The following is a 20,424-nucleotide window of genomic DNA, read 5'->3' on the forward strand; positions in this document are numbered from 1 at the left end:
TTGGTTACGTGTCTACCGCTTCATTTCAGCTCAGGGCATGATCTCAGGGTGATGAGATCAAGCCCCACGTCGGGCTCTGCTAGGGCCTGAAGCCGGCTTGAGACACTCGCCCTCTGCCCCTTCCCCCACCTCTAAAATAAGTATTTAAAAAATTAGAAAGCACAACTGTGACTCTCTAGAGTGATTTAATGAAAGGCAAAGAAATGAAAGAAACACAGGTGGGGCAATGCATGCTATTGGACAAACTTGTCCTTAAGGAAGGTTGAAATATTTAAAAGCTGTTTGTCTTGTTAATGCTTTAATAATTTTCTTAATCTCCTCTATCTATTTCACCTATTCCCTGTCCCCTTCCAGCCTCCCCTCTGGTCACCATCAGTTTTCTACATTTAAGTCTGGTTTTCTTCCTCCCTCTTTGCTATTTGATTCTTCAAATTCCCATGAGTGGAATCCTATGGTATTTGTTTCTCTGACTTATTTCACTTAGCCTTATACCTTCTAGGTCCATCCATGTTGTTGCAGATAGCAAGATTCACTTTTTTTCTAAATAATATTCCATTGTATGTGTGTACCACACCTTTATCCATCCAACTGTGGGTGGACACTTGGGCTGCTTCCATATCTTGACTATCGTGTAACTACTGCTGCAATAAACGTAGGGGTGCAGATCTTTTTGAAATAGCATTTTTGTTTTCTTTAGGTAAATACCCAGTAGTAGCATTACTGTATCATATGATAATACTATTAGGTTTTGTTTTTTTTTTAAGAAACTTCACATAATTTTCCACAGTGGCTGCACCAACTTATATTCCCACCAGCAGCACACAAGGGTTCCTTTTTCTGCACATCCTTGCCAATACTTGTTCCTGAAAGTTTTGATTCTAGCCATTCTGATGGCTGTGACAGCTCACTGTGGTTTTGATTTGCATTTTCCTGATGATTAGTGAGTGGCGTTGAATGTCTTTTCAAGTTTCTTGGCTATCTGTATGTTTTCAGAGAAATGTCTAATCCGGTCCTCTGCCCATTTTTAAAATCTCTAGTTTGGTGCTGAATTGTACAAATTCTTCATATATTTTATATATTAATCCCTAATTGGATACGTCATTTGCAGGAACCTTCTTCCACTCAGTAAGTTGCCTTATTTTGTTGGTTTTCTTTGCTATGCAAAAATTTATTTTGGTGTAGTTCTGATGGCTTAATTTTGCTTTCCTTTTGCTTGCCTGTAGAGACCTACCTAGAAAAATGTTTCTACTGCTGATGTCAAATTACTGTTTTCTCCTAGGAGTTTTATGGATTTAGGTCTCACAATAGGTCTTTAATCCATTTTGAGTTTATCTCTGTACGGTGTAACAAATGGTCTAGTTTCTTTTGCATGTAGCTGTCCAGTTTTCCCAGCATCATTTGTTGAAGAGACTATCTTTTCTCTGGAGTACATTCTTGCCTTCTTTTCCTATTTTGACGATAGAAGGGTGGGTTTGGGATCCCTGGGTGGCACAGCGGTTTGGCGCCTGCCTTTGGCTCAGGGCATGATCCTGGAGACCCGGGATAAAATCCCACGTCGGGCTCCCAGTGCATGGAGCCTGCATCTCCTTCTGCCTGTGTCTCTGCGCCTCTCTCTCTCTCTCTCTCTCTCTCTCTCTCTCTCTCTCTCTGTGACTATCATAAATAAATAAATAAAAAGAAGGGTGGGTTTATTTCTATGTTTCTGGGTTTTCTATTCTGATCCAGGGATGTAGGTATTTTTTGTGTCAATACCATACTGTTTTGATGACTACAGCTTTGTAGCATACCTTAAAATCTATAATTGTGATATCTCCAGCTTTGACTACATGGGTCTTTTGTGGTTCCATAGTATAACTGATTCTAGTTCTATGAAAAATGTTGGTATTTTGATAGAGATTGCATTAACTCTGTAGATTGCTTTGGGTAGTAGGGACATCTTAACAATTTTGGTTCTTCTGATCCATGAGCATGGCATATATTTTCATTTGTGTTCTCTTCAATTTCTCTGATCAGTGTTTTATAGTTTTTGGAGTACAGGGCTTTTACCTTCTTGGTCAAGTTTGTTTTTAGGTATTTTTGGTGAATTATAAATGGAATTGCCTTAATTTCTGTTCACTATTAATGCACAGAGATGCAACAGATTTCTACATATTTTGTATCCTGCAACTTTATTGAATTCACTTCAGTTCTAATAGTTTTTTTGGTGGAGTTTGGATTTTATATAGTATCATGTCACCTGCAAATAGTGAAAGTTTTACTTCTTCCTTGCCAACTTGGATGCCTTTTATTTCTATTTCTTGTCTAATAGCTGTGACTAGGACTTTGAGTACTATGTTGAATAAAAGTAAGAATAGATATCCTTGCCTTGCTCCTGATCCTAAAGGAAAAGCTCTGTTTATCCCCATTGAGTATGATGTTTAGCTATGGGTTTTTCATGTATGTCCTATATTATGTTGAGGTATGTTCCCTCTAAACCTACTTTGAGAATTTTTATCATGAATGGGATGTTGAATTTTGTCAAATGCTTCTTCTATATCTAATGAGGTGACTATGGTTTTTATTCTTTCTCTTGTTAATGTGCTATATCATGTTGATTTGCAAGCTGTGAACCACTCTTGCATGGAGTGAAAGAAATCCCTGGAATAAATCCCACTTGATTGTGGTGAATGACTTAAAATTATTGGATTTGGTTTGCTAATACTTTGTTGAAGATTTTTACATCTGTTTATCAGAGCTATAGGTCTATAGTGTTCTCTCTCTCTCTCTCTCTCTCTCGCTCTCTCTTTTTTTTTGAAGTATCTTTATCTGGTTTTGGTATCAGGGTAATGCTGGCCTCTTATGATGTATTTGGAAGCCTTCTTTCCTCTTTTTTTCTTTAGTATTTTGAAAATAGATATTAACTCCTCAAATATTTGGTAGAATTCACCTGTGAAGACATCTGGTCCTGGACTTCTGATATTTGGTTATTCAATTTCATTGCCAATCATTGGCCTGTTCAAATTTCCTATTTCTTCCTGATACAGTTTTGGAAGGTTATATTTCTAGGAATTTCTAGGTTTTCCATTTTATTGACCATGATTTTTCATAATATTCTTAGAATTCTCTATTTGTCAGTTACTTTTCCTCTATTTCTGACTGAGTCCTCTTAAGGAGTCTGGCTAAAGATTTGTCAATTTTTTCTCAACAAGCTCCCAGTTTCATTTTTTTTAAAGTATTTCTGCTCTGATCTCTATTATTTTCTTCCTTTTACTGACTTTGGGCTTTGGTATTTTTCTAGCTCCTTTAGATGTATAGTTAGATTGTTTTGAGTTTTTGTTTTTGTTTTTGTTGCTTAAGGTAGGCTTGTATTGCTATAAACTTCTTCATTGCCTAGTTGCAGGTGTTTCAGCCCATTTGTGTATTTGTGTTCTTTCCAGATTTTTTTGTCTTGTGATTGACTTCTAGTTTCATAGCATTCTAACTGGAAAGTATACATGATAGGATTTCAATCTTGAATTTATTAAGACTTATTTTGTGGCCTAACCTGTGTTCTATTCTGGAGAATGTTCCATGTGCACTTGGATGTGTATTCCACTGTTTTTTGGATGGAATATTCTGAATGTCAGATCTATCTGATGTCATTCAAAGCCACTGTCTTGTTAACTTTCTGTCTGGATGATCTGTCTGTAGACATAAGTGGGGGGTTAAAGTCCTCTACTACTGTGAATTTCTTTGTTAATAGTTTCTTTATGTATTTAGTGTTCCCATACTGGGTGCATAGTTATTTATAACCTTTTGTCTTGTTGGATTGTTCCCTTTATCATTATGTAGTATCCTTCTTGGTCTATTGTTATGGTCTTTGTTTTTTAAAGTCCATTTTGTCTAATATAAATATTGCTACTCCACCATTCTTCTTCCTTTTGCTTTGTAAATGCTTTTACATCCCTTTTCTTTCAACCTGCATGTGTCTTAAGGTCTGAAGTAAGTCTCATATAGGCATCATGTAGATGGGTCTTGCTTTTTTTCCATTCAGTCACCCTATGTATTATCTATTTTCGAGAGAGTGGGCAGCGGGGAGGGGAAGAGGGAGAGAGAATCTCAAGCAAACTCTGCACTGAGCACAGAGTCCAACTCAGGGCTGGAGATCATGGCCCTGGGATCAGGACCTGAGCAGAAATCCAGAGTCAGATGCTTAATTGATTGTGTCACCTGGGTGCTGCACATCCTATGTCTTTAAATGTAAATTGACTAAATGCTCTAAAGTAATTTTTGATGTGTATTTATTCCCTCTTTATTACTTAAGATTGATTTTTTTTTTCTTTCTTCCTGTGTGTGTGTGTGTGTGTGTGTGTGTGTGTGTGTGTGTGTGTGTGCGCGTGCCTATGAGCAGCAGGAGGGGAAAAAAGGGAGGGTGGGGGGGGGAGAATCCTCAAGCAAACTCCCTGCTGAGCATGGAGCCCAATGTGGGGCTCTCTCTCAGGACCCCAAAGTCATGACCTGAACCAAAACCAAGAGTCAGTCACTTAGCTGACTGAGCCACCTAGGCGCCCCCATTTTATGATTGTTTTTGTGGTTCTGTTACTTTTCTTGCTCTCTTTGTGATTTGATGGCTTTCTTTAGGGTTATGCTTGGATTCTCCTAGTTCTCTCTACCCTGGAGTAGGAGGATCCTGAGCTCACCCCATCCCATGGACACACCCAGGTAACAGCTACATCAGTGAAACGAACTCTGAAAACCACCAGAAGACACGCAGAACAGACTTTCCAGCATAATAGTAGAGAGGAGAAGCTCCAGTGAAAAGGCTGGGAGGTGTAGAGATGCACTTAGGAACCAAACCCCTGGCAAGAATAACCACAAGTGGAAGAGGGACAGCTAGAGAAACAAGAGGACCAGTCCCCAACCCAGCATCTTGGGTGTGTGTGTGGGGGCTGCACTAGGAAGAGGTGTTCTAACATTGGGCTTTGCAGACCCATGGGGCTTAACTTCAGAGTTTCTACAAGCAGCAGGGCATAATTTCAGGTACTTAAAAAATCTGCAGGCTTAAAACTGGGTGGTGTAAGCCCCCACAACCTCCCACGTTTCAGACCTATGGTTCTTAGCTCCCCCTTACCAGAGTCACATAGCCCTTAGCTACTGTTAAAACTGGAAAATTGCCTCAGGAAATAAAGTTGCCTTCGGAAGAGTCTGTGGGATGCCATTCTACCGGAGATCCACATAATGTGCCATGTCTGTGAGGGGGGAAAAACAATTTGCAGCTTAGCAGTAGTCACAGAACTAGAACTTCCATCTGTGCTCTAGAGATGACATCACTAACGTAACCTGCTGAGAACGTTTTGCAGTGCCAGGGCCCTGAGACCAAACAATCACCTCTCTACAGTCACACCAAAGCCCAGATGTTACCAGAAGGGACAAGATGATCAAGAAAAGAAGTATTACAGGTATCCTAATCCCTAATCGGCATGATCCAAGACCCTGAGATCCTTACCCTGACTTTTCGCCCTTTAAAAACCCTGCTGTGGGGCACCTGGGACGCTGTTGGTTAAGTGTCTGACTCTTGATTTCAGCTCAGATCATGATCTCAGGGTGGTGAAACGGAGTCTCAAGCTAGGTTCCACCCTGGGTGTCAAGCCTGCTTAAGATTCATTCTTTCTCTCTCTCCAAAAACTTAAAAATCCTGCTTGTAAGCCATAGGGAGTTTGGGATTTCGAGCAGTAACTCCCCATTTTCCTCGGTGGCATCACCCCAATAAACAGCCTGTTTTTCGTCACTGCAAAAGCTCTTTGTCAGTTTTTATTGGCTGGCTGTGCAACAGGTGGAAAAACTCTGGTTTCGTTACACATTTGGCAACCACAAAGGGATTTTGTCCCTATTAGGCACTTCCACTCATGGTTTGTTGGCTCCAGACCTAGGGCAAAATGCTGAAATGCAGACCCAATTGCTTCAGAGGCAAAGCTGAGGCATTCACCCTTGACTGGTGTCCATGATCTGTGGTGCTTCTGGTTTGCTGTGGAAGAAACGAGGCACTAGGCTGCTTTTGTCCAGGAAGACCTCTTCTGGTAAGTAACCTCCTCTGTGAAGACATAAACTTTCCCTTTGTCATAAACCCCTTCAGGGTTTATTTGGTTTGCGGGAACTTCTGATTGTGTAAGAGACTAGCCTTTTGAGAGGTTGCTCTGGCTTCCAATTTTGTTTTGTCACCTGTTAAAAAATGGGGAACTCATTCCATTGTCCCTTATAGTCCTTTGTTTTTTTTTTTTTATTTTTTTTTTTTATTTTTTTTATTTTTTTTTTCTTTTTTTTCCTTATAGTCCTTTGAATTGCACACCACAAGACTGGGCTACATCTAGCTATGAACCCATGAAAAGGAAAAATTATCTTACAACACAGCATTGCCACAGTGTGATCTAGAATCAGGGGAACACTGGCCAGAAAAATCCATAAATTATAATACCATCTTACTGTTAGATTTGTTTTATAAAAGGGGATATTTTATCTCCTTTTTCTTTTCTATGTTCGGTCTTTTAATTCCCCATTGAATTCAATTTAGTTAACATGTACCGTATTAGTTTCAGGGGTAGAATTTAGTAATTCATCAGTTGCATAGAACACCCATGGCTTATTCCATCAAGTACCCTCCTTAATGTCCATCACCCAGTTACCCCATCTCCTCACTCACCTCCCCTTCACCCCTCAGCTTGTTTCCTAGAGTTGAGTGTCTTTTATAGTTTGCCTCCCTCTATTTTCATCTCCTATTTCCCTCCCGTCCCCTGTATACATCTGTTTCGTTTCTTAAATTCCACATATGAGTGAGATGATAGGTCTTTGACTTATTTCACTTAGCATAATACCCACTAGTTCCATCCACGTATTTGCAAATGGCAAGACTTCATTCCTTATCTCTTATGCTCCTAAAAAGTATTAAAATAAGCCAGCTCAGAAAAAAAAATGTAAAACTTATTCCAATAGTATGGAGATACTAAAAAACCTGTTACCTCCTCCTCTGCCCCCTTTTTGGGATCAGGTATCTGGAAACTGGGACTTTAATCTCCTCTCCACAAATATTAGTGAAACAAAAGCTAAGTTTTGTCTGTTTTTATCTGGTTTGTGTATATCCATGTATGTTATGAGATTTTTCTCTACTTCCAGAGGGTATTACCAAAATTCATAAAAGAGCTCTGTTAATTGGTTTAAAGGCAAGTGTATGTAAGAATTGAGCATTCCATAACTCAAAGATAAAAGCTCATTTTTCAGGTCCATGTGATCTGGAGAAATATTCGATATTAAAGCTAATGCAACATTGGTTTAATTAAAATGCACGTGTCTTTAGAATTATCAGCCTTAAAATTCAAACTTATTCTACTTATGCTTGCTGAAGTGAAATAAGTTAATCCAGTATGTCAGTTTCAGAGGTAGAGATTAGTGATTTATCAGTCTTAGAGAATATCCAATGCTCATGACATCACATGCCCTCCTTAATGCCCATCACCCAGCTACCCCATCCCCCCACCCTCTTCCCCTCCAGCAACCCTGTTTGTTTCCTGTGATTAAGACTCTCTTATGGTTTGTCTTTGATTTTATTTTTCCCTCCCTTTCCTTATGATCCTCTATTTTACTACTTAAACTCCACATGAGTGAGATCATAGAATTGTCTTTCTCTGATTTTTTAAAAATATATATCTTGAGAAGAAAAACCAATGTAAACATCTTGTGGATCATCTAAACATAGTTACAAGCAAGTAAAATAAGTAGATGTAAATAAGGAAAAAATTTTCAGATAGCTACCGAAGATTTTACAAGCTAAAACTACATTTTTGCTAGTGATAAACCAGGTTAAATTCATTGAAACTCTAGCATTTTTTTAATCAATACTGAGTCAACTACTAAATATAAACTTATCTGTTTTTGGTTTCCTATTACAGGGAAACTAAGATATTTGGGTCTGTTAGTAAACCTATTTGTGCTTTATTAAGATACTATAAAAAACACGTTTCTAGGAATTGGCAAGTGTGTTTCATAATCTAAATTCTAATATAATAGTTCATAATTCTTAGTAAATTTTCTCTAGAAACTAAAGTTGCTAAGAATTCAGAATCCTGACAAATATAATCAGGATTCCTGGAAATAAGGGAAGCAACTCTGTATGCAAAGAAGTAAGATGTAGCGTTGGAAAGAAAGGTATGAGGAATGGAAATATACTTTTCTTAAGGGAAGGGTAATTTTGTCTTAAAAGGATACTGGTTAAAGATATTTAGGACAAAATCTAAATGTAAAAAAGTTATGGAAAGTTTTTGGAAAAGGCAGGCTTTAGAAAAGAATTGAGTTATCCAGAAGATTGAACTGAATGAATTTTAATTCATTCTATTTCTACAATAGTTAGAAAACTAGAATTTGGTTATTCTGTTAAAACAATAAAGTTCTTATCAACAAAGGTTTTTAAGTGCTCAGAAAAAGTTCCTATGTTTTGTCTTTATAGGTCTTGGATTACTTAAATTGAATCTTAAATTTGACAAACTTCTCAAAATTCAACTTTGGAATGAAGTCTTAAGTAATTAGGCTTATTTGGTATGTCAAATTCCATGGGAGGCATTGTCAAATAAGCGATAATAAACCTTCTTAGGTTAGGTTATATGGTGAATGCTAGAACTGTTCCAGAAATTATATAAAATCCCTAAAGTTTTGACAGGTCTTGGTCTAAGATCCTCAGCTGTAATTCTAATCGAAGTGCCTTAGGTCACAGAAATAACCACATTTCCTTGTCAACTGCATTTTGAACCCTCCCTGGTGCTTGAACCATGACCAGCTGAGCCTTCTGTATAGTCACTGTTTTACTCTGATCCTCTCACAACTATGTTTCAGCTTCAAGGAGATTCCTGGAAAGGACTTTTGACACATACAGGTTTCTGATACCTTTTAAGATCCTAAAACTAAGAATTTCCAGAACTACTGGGAAAACTGCATTTAAACAGAACAAGAATGAGCATGGAGCTGAACAAGTTGAGGAAGATGATAGGTTTTAGGACTCTTGTTTAAAACCTTACTCTTTCTATTGTTTGCTCTTCTAGATTTAAGGAAGCTTTTTCTCAAGCTCTCTAGGTCTTCACAAATTTAGTAAAATAATCCTTTGTAAACAAATATGAAATCTTTCTCCCTACCTGACCCCTCCAGAATTGGAAAACTCTCACTGAGTGTTCTTTCAGGGCAATTGGTTATTTGCACAAATTCAATAAGAATCTGTTCTCACAACAGGACACCATTGGAAACATCGGTTATTTTACCAAGGCTTTGACTGGAAGGTCATCTTTGAGAGAGACAGGCATAGACTCAGATGTGACCAGACAGCTTTATGGAACCAATGAAGCTCCTTGGAAGTAAATATCAGCCTGCCACCTTGCTTATAGGGCTCCTGGGAGTCTAACCATGTGAATAAAAAGTCCTTTCCTCAGGCTCAGAACCCTCAGGATACTTGGGAGACCTTGAGAAGAGACAAAATAACCCTGATCTATAGAGATTATAGGTAAAAGCTGAGGGGCAAGTATTTGGCTTGGCCTCTGCTCTTGAGAGGCTATTAAAAATTCAGTCCAAAATTCCTTGCAAAAAGTTCCAGCAAAGCAGACTTTAAAAAGCTTATATAGTCGGGGATCCCTGGGTGGCCCAGTGGTTTTAGCACCTGCCTTTGGCCCAGGGCGTGATCCTGGAGTCCCAGGATCGAGTCCCACATCGGGCTCCCAGCATGGAGCCTGCTTCTTCCTCTGTGTCTCTGCCTCTCTCTCTCTCTCTCTCTCTCTCTCTCTCTCTCTCTGTCTGTCTCTCTCTGTGGCTCTCATGAATAAAAAAAAATTTTTTTTTAAAGCTTATATGGTCGATTCATTATTCCTACTGCAACTTAATTAGGCCAAATTTGTTAAAACTGGACTTATTGTGCCGACAAATTAGTCTTCATTTGGCTCTCTTAGCAAATGAGGGTAACTTTATAAATCCTATTTTAATAACCTATCTTTGTGGATGTTAAATCCTAATTCTGATTGCCTTTGAAGGTGTGCCTATAAACCTGGGTGGGATCCTGAATTCTTCTGGTTTCCTTGAGCATTTGATTGTGACTCTCCAAACTACAGCTTCTCATTTTCTCCCATTCTTTTACTTGGACTAACCCTGCTCTTTTCCCTGAAACACTGCAAACTGAAACTGGACTGTTTCAGGTAAACTTCAGAGAGCTTGCCACAACAGCCCATGTTTGGACAGTCTTCGGGCCTGTTGCTGTTGGGGCCACTCAGACCACCAGGTGCATCCACACTCTCAGAGGACCACCATCTGCCCTCATTCCATCTGAAGATGCAGCAAGCCTGACATCTAGAGCTCTTCTCGCTGTCAGCACTTGAAACTCAGACACTGGATTTATAATCTGGTCCAACCATTCGCATGTATTTGGTTTCCATAGAAATGCCTCTTATTACCTGACTGCATGTACTATGCAGGCCTAACTTTGAGAGCTCACCTACGGGACCGCCTCCTGACAGGAAATGCTGACTTATTCTCCAGACTGGTTCATGAGAAAGGAAACACTCTTCTTATAGTAGAGTCCAGAACAATTAAACTCTGGCCGTGAGGGAATAATGTTGATCTGTCATGTTGTCTGAGGGGGAAAAAAAAAAAATCTTGGTCAGAATATAGGTGCTTTCTATCACTTCTAACCAAAGCCTGGGCTTATTAAGCTCTTAAGAATTGAAAAATAAGAGGGATCTGCTTATTAGGGAATTTGGTTACCTTTCTTTCAGATCCAGTGAAACTAAGAGTCTGGTGACTAAACTTATTGAACTACAAGGGAATCTATACCAGATGGGGATCACTTGTCTAGTTAAGAGGATAAATTTTGATAATCCTTTGGGAGAACATTTTTACCCTGGTGGGGAATAAGGGCCCATGAACACATGATCAAAAAAAAAATCTTTTTATCACCTTAGGGACTCTGGCCAATGGAATTGCTCAGTAGCAGCTCAACAAAAACCACTGGACTCCTTGGCCTGGGTAGCACTGGACAATAGAATGGCCTTGGGTTCTATTTTGGCAGAACAAGGCCTATGCAAGATAATTAACTCTTCCTGCTGCATGTACATTAACTCTTCAGCTGAAATGGATACACGCCCCGTGCCCCGCCCCCCACCCCCAAGACAAGAGTAGAGAACAAGCCATTTGCTGCAACAAATTAGTGCTGAGGTCCCTGGAGCAAAAGGGGGCTGGTGTTCTAGTTGTCTTAGATTCCTTGAGGAATTCCATCAGTACTCTGGGAATCAAACAAAATTAGCTTATCTTGGCTACTCTTTTTGTGGTTTACCTACTCATGAAATTCGGAGAAAGCAGGAATAAGCACTGAAGTTAGGCCAGACCCCACATGGGCTTACCGTTAGGAGCAAAACCATCTCTTTCCGTCAATCCCGACCTTCGCCCCTCTTCAACAGAAAGGAGCTAGACTGGTCCTTAGCCCTTACCCCTCCCTACTGAGGAATGATCAGACAAGGGGCTGGGTAACGAAACCAGGATGCAAACCCCATGTGGACCCCACAATGCAGACCTAGGGCTCCTAGCTGCCTGTGACCAAAGTCAGTAGCCCTTACTTCCTGAGGCCATTTTAGGGCTTTAATAGTAATAAAGTTGCCTCCCAAATAGGCTGTGGGATGCTGTTCTGCCTAAGAACTGTGATGTGCTGTGTTTACAAGAAAAAGCTTTGCAGCTTAGTCACAGGATATAGAACTTCTGCCATTGTAGGTTGGAGGGGACCTCACTCCTGCAGTCGGCTGAGAATGTCGTATGGTACCAGGCCCCTGGAGCCGAATGACCACCTGACTCCAACCACACCAAAGCCAGATGGGACTGAAATTGCCAGAAGGGACAAGATGATCAAGAAAAGAATCAGCCTGACTCCAGCCCTTGAGACCCCTATTTTGAATTTTCACCCTTTAAAAGCCTCCTGTTTGTAAGCCAGGGGGTGGAGTTTGGGACTTTGAGCTTTAACTTCCCATCCTCCTGGGTGGTGCCGCACCAATAAAAAGCCTATCTTCACTGTAAACACTTAGTGTCCATTTTTCTTTCCTTGTTGTACATCAGGTGGACAGCCTCATTTGGTTTACAGGCTTAGCTCTGGGAGAACCAGAGGGCAAGAGGAAACCGAGTCTTCCCCTTTAAAGAGCCAGAATAATCCAGCAGAGACAGAGCAATGCAGCAGTTTAAAGAGCATCTGGTGTATAGGGGAAGGAGCTTTGCTAATCTAACACTGGTGGGGCTGGGAGACCTCCTTAAGGCTAAAAGAGCTGGTGGGGACCATTTTTCCCACCCACCCCCACTGCCAGGCTAGATAAGCTGACACCTGTGGGAACCACTGCAAACAGTTGACACCACGTACCCCACTCTCACTTTCTCCTGAGGATGGGCCCCATCATCCAACCCAACCCACCTCACCCCACGCTGTAGGGGTCCCTCCAAAGTAGCTCCTGCACCAACACATCCTGCAAGCAGCCCCAGTAGGGACAGCCATCACTCCAAAATGACCTCTCCCCTGGGCAGAAGAGAAGAGGACCCCATACGCCCGCGCACCTACATCTCACCAAGGCACACCTTACAGCTGGCAGCAGAGCACCGCTACCTTTCTGGCAGAGTGACGGCGGAGGGCAGGTCAGCATCTGGGCTGACTGCCGGCCTGCCCCCCAGAGGGCAGCACAAGGAGAGGGCGCTGCAATTCAAGGAGTTTTATAATTACTTGCATTTTAGGAAATACTGCAGTGAACCTACACTTAGTCACCTGTAAAAGCAAAACAAAACAAAAAACAACAACAAAAAAAACCCCGCCAAAACACAAATGAAAATTTTAGCATGATTGCTGAAAATAGGTATTATCAAGGGGCAAAAATAAAACTTGCAGCAATATAACAGCACTGTAGTAAAGTACACAGGACATGCATCTTGTGGAGTATGTGAAACAGGACATTGGGCTACTAAAACTTCAAGATTCTTTTCTGATCGATTGGAAACAGAAGAAAAGTTACTAATTGAGTTTATCTTGACTTCCCATTTGATCCAGATATTTAATGTAAGTAAAAGTAATCTACAAAAATGGAATTTTATACAAAAAAAAAAAAAACACCAACCCATAACGTGACACAAATTGGAGAGCATAGGTTAGGTTTAAGTGTCTTTTATATTTTCAGGACCAAAAAGAAACATTATAGTGAACCAAATGTTAATTTCAATATTTGGGGAAGAACAAAAATAATACCATTGAACATATACAAGCATTGGGCACTGTTTTACACGCAGTAATCCTTACAAAAACCAGCTGAGGTAGGTACTTACTTACCTATTTGACAAATGAGGAAAGGAGCCTGGAGAGGATAAAAAAAACTTGTTCAAGGTCACACTCGTAGACTTTGATGAGGAATTCAAACCTAGGCCGTCTGGTTCTGAGTTCATGACATTAACTGCCATGCTTGACCTTTCCCTTCATATAAAATTTGAAAATAACAGACTAGAAAAAGTTGAGCAGAACAAGAAACTGGTTCTTTAAAAAGGCCGGTAAAGTATATCAATCCCTGGTAAGGTCTGATAAAAGAAAATTTCACCGTTTAGCATTGATGGGCTCTCCCTCAGGGCTCCCAGGGAAGCTATACCTTTTTACCAAGGTCAAGATGAGTCTGCAAAACCTCAAGGCAAGGACTCTATTTCTTCCCTGAGGACATACTGTACATCTGCTTCGTTAAAAATAACCAAAGGAGTGTTCTACACTAACACAAAACAAAACAAAAACCTCCCTGTTCCTGTAAGATTAAAACCATACGGGCTTGCATATTACTAAAAACAGAAGTTAAAGCCTGTAACTTTCTGGAATGTTCTTGGTCGTGATCCTTTGTGACTCTTCGTGTAAAAAGCATGTATAACCCTCCACCAAGTGTCCTTTCCCTGGAGCATTCTCTTCTTTGTGAGGATTGTGTATCCTGGGCAGCCATCCTATCTTGGGCTCAAATAAAACTCTTTTCCTTTCTCTTTAAAAATTTTAAAAAAGATTTGTTCATTTTGCATCAACATTTCTTGGCATAGTCCACAGGATCTCAGGGCCACCTGCCTGAGAGCACCTGGGGTCGTCTGGAACTCAGCAGTCAGGCCCCCTTGATGCCCCTCCAACTTCTCAGTGCCTCACAGGTATACCTGGTGAGTTCTCCTGATCTCCAGATCTCCTCAATTTGAGTTGACAGTCCTTTTATTTGAGTTGTTGAGGGTTACCAGTAATATTGCCTAGGTGGGAATAACCTAGAGGGGTTGGAGTTGATTGAGGGGTTGGTTGTTTTAATTTGGCATTATACTAATTGATATAAATATAAGGCCTGAGTAAATTTTTAGCTAGAAATAGAAGACTGAGCCATTCGGCTCCAAAGAGAAGAGACACTTGCTCCTTCTGGCCAAATGAAGCTTTCAGGTGACTGAAAGCCTAGCAGAAGTGTCTGAGGCTATTCCCAAGATGTGTAGTGGTCCCATAAGAGTTTCTCATCTCATAAGGTAATTAGCACTTGGCTCATGCAGGGACACACGCAGGATTGATCACCCAGTGCTCGGAGTTCCTTCAATGGTCTTACACTCAGTTTCTCCCAGTGAGGTCTATAACAGCAGTTTGGAAGAGACCCTTGTAAGCCAGACCTTCTTGATCTGCCACACTTATATCCTTAGATCTTTTTCAAACCTTATTCTAAAAATAAAATTGAACCTAAAAGGAATGAGGAACCATGATTCAAAAGCTAAACAGCCCTCCATGGGGCGTAAGTTAAGTGTCCGACTCTTGATTTCAGCTTAGGTCGTAATCACAGTGTCATGAGATCAAGCCCAGAGTGGGGCTCCATGCTCAGTGCCCCTGTCTGCTTGGGATTCTCTCTCTCTCTCTCTCTTTCTGGATCTCCTGTTCATGTTCTATCTCTCTCAAAAAAAAGTTTTTAAAAAAAGTTAAACAGCCCCCCCAAAACCAATAACCATCCACAGAAAACTCCAGCGGGTTATATGTACGATATATATGGAGCCTATACTTGCAAGTGTTTACTTTTATGGGAAGATTTAAAGATAATCTGAGTCTCAGAGGGCCCAACTGGGTTTTTTTTGTTGTTGTTCTGTTTTGTTTTGTTTTTTTGTTTTTGTTTTTGTTTTTGTTTTTTTGGATATATCTGAATTAGTTTTCTCATGCAAACAATTAGAGAAAGCCAGCTATAAGACTAAGTAACCAGAAACTAGGAAGCCATTTGGTTCAATTGGTGAAGCCCTCTGGCTTTCTCGGAGGAGCTGATAATCATGCAGGTACTCTGGGCCTCATCTAGTTGGTTTATTGCTTCAGCTTTTGGTGTCTTTGAGTGAATTTGGCCATGTTCTGATTGGAAAGTGGAAAATAAATGAATCCATAAATTATAAGGCTATTCTGTGGTTAGATTTGTTTTAATTAAAAGGGGATATTTGGAAATTAGAGTCTTTAATAATCTCTCTACAAATATGAGTGAAACAAAGGCTAAGTTTTGTTTGCATATTTGTGTGTATGTGTCCATAGGCGTTATGGAGATATTTTCTCTACCTTCAGGTGGTATTGCTAAAACTAATTTGTAAAGGAGCTCTATTTAATCGGTTTAAAGGCAAGTGCTTCTAAAAATTAGGCATTCTAAAACTCGGAAAGCTAAAAATTCAAATGTTTTTCAAGTTCACATGATCTGGGATGAAAGTCCTCACATTCAGACTTTTATGTTACTCTATAACTGGGTGTTATTCTGTATGTTGGCAAATTGAACACCAATAAAAAATAAATTTATTATTAAAAAAAAAAAAGATGCCTCATGGGAAGGGACCCAAGTAGTGGTCCAAAGAGAGAAGGATGGATAAAACTAAGACACCTGACCCTCTTCCTGATAGAATAATGAGGAAAACAGGCAGATGCTCACTAGAAATCCTAAACCTCTCCCTTCTCCCTACTCCCCAGCCTCGGCCCCCACAACAAGCACAACACCTGAATGGATGCCCAACCCATTACCTGCTCCTCCACTTTTCAGAGGGCTGAAAAGCCACCCGAAAAAGAAAACAACAAAAAAGCCCATCTGTTTTTGCAGGAGGAATAGACAGGAGACAGAGATGGAGGAATGTTAGTCCAAACTCTGAATTTGCCCCTGGCTCTCCTGGACTTAAACTGCCCACTTCAGGTTTCCCCCACAGGACCCCCAGGTAAGATTGACCAGCGGGGAATAAACTGCCTTTTCATGGACACAGGTGCAACATATTCCATATGAAAGCTAATTCAAGGTTGGTTTGATTAAAATAGACACATTCTTGGAGTTATCAACATCTGATATAACCAGCCTTTGTTCTGCCTGGATTTATTAAATTTATGTTACATGTGTTGCAATTTGGCTTAAAATGAGTCGATTTTGTCTCTCATGAAGTTTTCATGGGTAATTGTTAAGAGCAAATAGTTTAAACAAAAAAGTTTACAGATAAATTTTTAAATAGCTTCCAAAATCTTTGGGTTAAAGCCATTGGGTATCTAAGTCTTTTTCTAAATAAGATAAAATACTGAAACATTAATCACTAAGCATAGGTTTGTCTGCTTATGTCTTATTACAGAGACTCTAATGATACTTGCATCTGCTAATAAGCATGTCTTATACTTTATTGAAAAAAAAACCTATTTTTAAAATTATGGAATATACTCATAAATTTGCAAATCTAAAGAGTTAGGGTGTAATAGTTCATAGTTGGTTACTACTTAGTTTTCACTGGAGACTGAGGTTTCTAAGAGTTAAAATTCTTTTTTTAAAAAAATATTTTATGTATTTATTCATGAGACACACAGAGAGAGGCAGAGACACAGGCAGAAGGAGAAGCAGGCCCCCTGCAGGGAGCCTGATGAGGGACTCCATCCCAGGACCCCAAGATTATGACTTGAGCCAAAGGCTCAACCACTGAGCCACCCAGGCACCCCTAAGAGTTAAAATTCTACATGAGTGTAATGGAGACTGCTGGAAATGATAAAGAAGCAACTCTGTATGTAGCAGATACATGAGAAAGGTATAAGCAATGAGAATACATTTTCACTGAGGGAAAAGAAAAGTAATTTTGTCCTGAAATGAGACTGGTTGTTTAGAGAGGGAGAACTTAGGGCAAAGTCTAAATGAAAAAGAAAGTTGTAGAAAGTTTGTGAAGGGGAATCTTTGAAAAAGAATTTTATGCATGGTCAGGACCGGTTAAGACTGCAGTAAGGGAAGTTTAAAAGTACACTCATATAAGATTGGAATTTGGTTTTTCTCTGTTAAAAGGACATATTTTTAACAGACTTCCCAGAAATTAAAATCCCCAAATAAAGAGTTTTGGACTACTTAGGCTTAGTTTGGTGTATTAAGTTACAAGGGAAGCATTGGCAAACAAATGATATAAACCTCAGGTTATAGTGTATGGGTTAATGCTGTAACTTCCAGAAATTATATAGAATTCCTCAAGTTTTAATATGTCCTGATATAATACCGCCACATGTAATTCTAATTGAAATGTGGTAGGTCACAAAAATAACCAAATTTCCTTGTCAACTGCATTATAATGAACTCTCAGATTTTCAACCATGTCCATTTTGGAGTCTTTTGTCATTTATAGTCATTATTCTGATGCTCTTGCAAAATATATTTCAACTTCAAGAGATTTATGAACAAGATTTTCAACAAAGATGCATTTATGATTCCCTTCAGATCATAAAATGAAACTGGGTAAGAATTTCTGGAACTAATGGGGAAATTTCATTCAAATAGACTAACATGGAACTAAGTGAATTAAGGAAAATAATTATATGTTTTCGGACTCATTTGAAACATTGCTGGTTCTCTAATGTTTGTTCTTCCAGATTTATTTTTTTTTTATTTTTTTATTATTATTTTTTTTTATAATGATATTTTTTTTTATTGGTGTTCAATTTACTAACATACAGAATAACACCCAATGCCCATCACCCATTCACTCCCACCCCCCGCCCTCCTCCCCTTCTACCACCCCTAGTTCGTTTCCCAGAGTTAGCAGTCTTTACGTTCTGTCTCCCTTTCTGATATTTCCCACACATTTCTTCTCCCTTCCCTTATTTTTCTTCTCCCTTCCCTTATTGTTCTTCCAGATTTAAAGGAGATTTTTTTCTCTTCAGATATCTACAACTTACAGAAATTTGATAAAACATTCTTTTGTAAAAAAAAAATCCAAAAAACAAACCATTTCTTTATAAAGAAATATTTATCTTTTCTCCCTACCTGACCCCTTCAGAGTTCAGAAACTCTCAGTGAGTAGTCTTTCTTTTGTGACAATTATATATTATTTACCTAAGTTCAATGAAAATTTGTTCTCCTTGTAATAGGACACCATTGGAAACACTGGTTCTATTACCAAGGTTTTGACTGGAAAGTCACCTTGAGAAACATATGTAGACTCAGATGTAACCAGACAGCTTTAAGGAACTATGGTTGACTTTATGGAGCCAATGAAGCTCCATGGAAATACCAGCCTGCTACCTTGCCTATGGGGTTCCTGGGAGCCTTACCGGGTAGGTAAGGAAGGTCACTTCCTGGCAGGTGTGAGAACCTCAGGATGTTTTGGCACCTCAAGAAGAGAGGACTCCACCCAAATCTATAGGTACCACAGACAAATCTGATGTCAAGTTATTTGCATTATCTTCTGTCCTTGATTAAAAGGACAATTAAAGGCTCGATCTGAAATTACCTATAAAGAGTTCCAGCAAAGCAGATTTTTTAAAAAAAGGAAAAAACCCTATATGGTCAATCATTATTCTTGTTGTGCTTATAGAAATAATTAGGCTGGGATCCCTGGGTGGTGCAGTGGTTTGGCGCCCGCCTTTGGCCCAGGGCGCGATCCTGGAGACCCGGGATCGAGTCCCACGTTGGGCTCCCGGTGCATGGAGTCTGCTTCTCCTTCTGCCTGTGTCTCTGCCTCTCTCTCTCTCTCTCTCTGTGTGTGACTATCATAAAAAAAAAAAAAAGAAAAGAAATAATTAGGCCAACTTTATTCAAGTGGACTTGTTTTTCAAACAAATCAGTCTTAATTTGGCTGTCTTTGACAGGAATGAAGGTGACTTTAGAGAGAAGGATTATATTTCAATAATATACTTTTGTGGAGGTTAGATTCTAGTTCTGATGAACTGCCTTTTAGTGTTTGTTTGCCTACAAAACTGGGCTGGATCCTGAATTATTCTGGTCCCTTTGAATATCTGGCTAAGACTCTCCAAACTGAGGATTCCAATCTTCTCCCATTCTCTCATTTTAAAATCATTAAGAACTAAACCTACTACAAAAGAACTAAACCTTTTTCCTGAAGCTCTGCCAGCAGAAGCTGGACAATTTGAGATAAACTTCAGACAAATTGCCACACTAGCTCATGTAGAGACAATCTCTGTGCCTATTGCTCTAGGGCCACTCAAAAGCATCACCAGAGACCTTTGACCTCCAAACCAGAAAAATCCATCAGGTTGCCCCTGCCTGCTCCCACTCCATCTGGGGATGCTTTGTGCCTGACATCCGGAGACCTTCTCACTTGCAGCTCTGGAGACTCAGACACAGGGCTTATAATCTGCTCCAATGATTAATATGTGTTATTCCCATAGAAATGCCTCTTAGTAATCAGCTGATTGCTTGCTAAACAAGGCAGAGTCTACACGATGGCTAACACCACTTACCGCACCTATATTAACTCCTCCTTGGAAATAAGAACCCATACCCTCGACCACCACACCCCTTTTCCTTTCAAGGTGGCTGAGACTAATCTACTGATCTATTCTTAGATATCTACCCACATCACATTAATTTTAGGGAAAATGGCAAAATTGGGCTTGACCATACTGTTGCTGCTATTCTTTAGAATATACTTGGGGATAAAGTTAACGATGTCCTATAGTGCCAAGCTGTGAAGAAAAATATCCAAATTCTCAGATAAGGAACCACCTCTGACAACCCCCCCACCATAGCACAAGGGACCAAAACTTATATCCTACACCCTGTCAAATCCTTCCATTCCAAAGCCCCTACTGTGCCCTAAATCAGCTTATAGCGGTTACAGAAGATTGACCTCCACCCATGTTCCATAGAAATAGAATGAAGGATTGAAAATGGGGAAGTATAATGGGAAAAAACTTAGCATGTTGGGTTCCATGTTCCTTCTATTTCCTTTGCTGCTGCGGCCCAAGATTAGAAACTTCTGCTTAGCCCTGCATGTAGGCATGTTATAGCTAAGATTTACAAAAACTGCTCTTTAGCCAAAACCTACCTCACCTAAGGAGATGAAGAATAGCCAGAATTGTTATCATCTCAATTCCTCAAGCTTGAGGAATGAGCATAACTCAGTGCCGTGATGGGGGGAGGGGGGTGTTACTGAAATCGTGACCCACAGAGTTAATCAAGT

At 39.8% G+C, this 20,424-nt stretch overlaps 2 long non-coding RNA genes across 3 annotated transcripts in view; one reads left to right on the forward strand and one right to left on the reverse strand.

The window, feature by feature from the left end:
• Window positions 1–20,424, reverse strand: part of LOC140641892 (uncharacterized) — a 33,518-nt gene that overhangs the window by 4,889 nt on the left and 8,205 nt on the right. Inside the window, exons 1-3 of one of the 2 annotated variants that reach the window (XR_012038493.1) lie at window positions 13,325–13,687; window positions 10,472–10,609; window positions 5,090–5,207 (exon numbers count right to left, since the gene is read on the reverse strand). This is a non-coding gene — a long non-coding RNA (uncharacterized lncRNA). Of the gene's footprint in view, window positions 1–5,089; window positions 5,208–10,471; window positions 10,610–13,324; window positions 13,688–20,424 lie in introns of those variants that run through there. The other variant, XR_012038492.1, reaches the window with a different exon arrangement.
• On the forward strand, window positions 5,263–12,040 carry LOC140641891 (uncharacterized). The gene is made up of 3 exons (XR_012038491.1): window positions 5,263–5,417; window positions 5,883–6,035; window positions 11,740–12,040. It is a non-coding gene; the product is annotated as an uncharacterized lncRNA (long non-coding RNA).

The sequence above is a fragment of the Canis lupus genome, chromosome 10 (assembly GCF_048164855.1).
Source record: "Canis lupus baileyi chromosome 10, mCanLup2.hap1, whole genome shotgun sequence".
Classification (NCBI taxonomy): Eukaryota; Metazoa; Chordata; class Mammalia; order Carnivora; family Canidae; genus Canis; species Canis lupus.